The sequence below is a fragment of the Arachis ipaensis genome, chromosome B05 (assembly GCF_000816755.2).
Source record: "Arachis ipaensis cultivar K30076 chromosome B05, Araip1.1, whole genome shotgun sequence".
Taxonomy (NCBI): domain Eukaryota; kingdom Viridiplantae; phylum Streptophyta; class Magnoliopsida; order Fabales; family Fabaceae; genus Arachis; species Arachis ipaensis.
Window position 1 is genome coordinate 141063913 of NC_029789.2, and position 3117 is coordinate 141067029.

Below are 3117 nucleotides of genomic sequence, written 5' to 3' on the forward strand. Positions count from 1 at the left end.
TAATTTTTATCATGTCAAATTAATTTAGTTAAATTTAATTGACAAAAAGATTTAGATGTATAGTATTATTTTTAGAAAAAGTATAGGAAGCTAATAAAATATTTATACAATGTGTACAATGAAAGTTTAGAGATGTCTTACTTAATATTAGAGATATAATTATTACTATTATCTTTTTCCATCAGCTGAAATTTTTGGAATGAGTGATATCATGACATGGTATTAGAATTTTAAATCCAAATGGTCAAGAGTTAATCCCAAAATCATGGGTGATGTTCATTTTTTAACTCATATAGCTCATTGTACACATTGTAGGACTCTTATTTTTATTATTTTATTATTTAAAACAATTCAATAGGTATCCTTTAAAAGTTGTACAATATTCAGCCTTTTATTACAATAATTAAAAAAATAAAACAAACACATCTAAAAATTATAAATAGATTTAGTATCTTTTTAAAATTAAGTACACATTCAAAATACAAACTAAATAAAACTGAAATTTAAATTTTAAATTTAAATTTTAAATTTTAAATTTAATTTCTATTTCAGATTTAATATATTTAATTATTAATATATTACCATTTAAATACACATCCAAAAATTAAATTAGTTAGAATTCAAAATTTCGAATTTAAAATTTTAAAATAAATCTTAAACCATCTTAAATCACTAGTAAAATTTTCGCTCTGTAAAGATCCAGAGCTGCCTCTCCTCCTCATCTGTGATTCTATTTTTTTAAATTTATGTATAATATTGAAAGTGTTTGTATTTTTTTTTAAATGTATTTGTGATAGTCACCAAAAAAAAATGTATTTGTGATTATAATTTTTTTTGCACTTATATGTTTGATTTGGAAGTTGTAATGTTAACCTAATTTAGATGTGTCAATATTTAATTTTGAATGTGTTTATATTGTTTATTATGTTCTTATGTACATATATAAGTTTTTTTACATGAGTTTTGAATGTGTTGATAAAATATTTAGAGTGTATTCTTATAATTTTTTATGTGTATTTGAGTTTAATTTTTTCTGTATTCAATATGTAATTTAGAACTATAATGACAATAATTTAGATGTGTTAATACATAATTTTAAATGTGTTTATGTTGTTTATTTAATTTTATATGTGTTTTTGACATGAGTTTTGAATGTTTTGAATAAAAAAAAATTGAAGTGAGTTTAATTGATTTTGAAAACTTCACTGACTTTTTAAAAATTAGAAAGTTGTTACAGTTTTTTGGTTTGATTTGCAAAATATTAATGTATTGCAAGTGGTTACAAATTTAATGATAATAAGTATTTAAAATAAAAATGGTTTCTTAAAAATAAAAAATATAATTAATTAAAAAATTAAAATAATAAAATATTAAATTTAAAAGCCAAATAAAAAATCACCAAAAAAAGGGCTAAATAAAGATTGAATTTTGTTGTACAACTAGTATTTTTCTATTTAAAACGATTACTGTATAGTTGTACTTGTATACGTTATTTACGTGTGCGTCTAGCCCACACTATCTATTTTAAATTTGAAATAGTTGTTGGAATTCGTTGGGGGCAAAGCTGAATCATAGGTTTTAATTAGACACAGGTTCTTGGTGGCTTCTTTAATGATTTCTATTTATTTTTGGATATGTTGTTTTTTTCTTTTGGTATCTTGTTTGGATATGCTGTTTTTAAGATACACTGGATCAATTTAAAATGGAAGTGGCTGTGACTTGTGAACTTGTTTACCTCTCTCATGTTTAAGCCGTTATACTGATTGAAAAAACTGTTTAAATATAATATGAAAATTTATTTTATTCATTGAATTCTAATAGTAATTTACTAATTTTAATTTAGACATTTCGCAACAACAACCAAGTCAAAAACATCTCAAAATCTCCAATACATAACAAATAAATGAATAAAAACCCAAAAGACCAAGAATCACGAAAAGGGATATTGGGCTCATAGCCCTAAACAATAAAAGAACAAAACAAAACCAGGGAAGCAAAGAAAAAAAGAACTGAATTCCAACGTATCCAAAATCACACATGCAAAAAAAAAAAATAAAAAATAAAATTCATAAGCCCCGAAAAAGAGAGTGAAATATTTCTTGGTGCCTCAACGTTTTGCACCAACATTGATGCACAAATAAGTTAGATGAAAAGAATATAGATCTAACTGTTAAAAAATTTGAGGTTTAATAATTTATATAATAGCAGAAATATCAAAAATAATTTTTTTATAATCTGTGCAGTTAAATAAGTAATTTTAAAAATATTCTAAACAATAAATATAATGACAGAAATTAAATAATTAAACATCAGAATTTTTATTGTGAAAAATTTTTAAAAGAGGAACAAAAAATTCACAGAATTTAATTCAGTAAAATCTTTCACTATTACAATAACAGGTACATAATCAGTCTTTCTAGTAGCAATATGACAACTCAATAATCAACAAAATATATCATCAAAATTGATGAAATCAACCTAAACCCTCTACAAAAATAGATATATCAAATCAGACAAAAGAGAAGGCAATACAAGTAACAAATTATATCCTAATGTTTATCTCTACATCAAGAAGAACATACTAAAATTTTATAAGAAATGAAACAAATTTACTGGTTCAATCAGAGTACATTAAAACTGTCATTTTTCCCATTTTTCTCTTATCCTTTGTCGATCTCTTTTCCCTTACTCTCTCTGTTTTCTTTTTCCTTTTTCAAACGAAGGATATTCTCACTCTTTTCCTTTCCGTGACCTTTGCCACTTCTTTTCTTTTTCTTTTTTTTGGCTTGTAGGTCCCACTTAAGTTGGGACCACCAACAAATTTCCTCATTACCGATTCAAATGGAAGTAGGCCGTTCTACCAATCCCGCATTCTCTTTGCAAGAACAAACTTCATTGTAGATAAACTTTTAGTCATCATATATGAACCATTGTCATCGGTATGGATCTTCTCAAGTGCATATGATTTCATCTTAAGCGCTTAACGTATCCAATGATACCTCACCTCTATATGCTTCGATCTAGAGTGAAATGTCAGGTTCATACTGAGATGGATAGCACTTTGGTTGTCACAAAATAACATAAACTTCTCTTGATTGATGCCTAACTCTTATATAA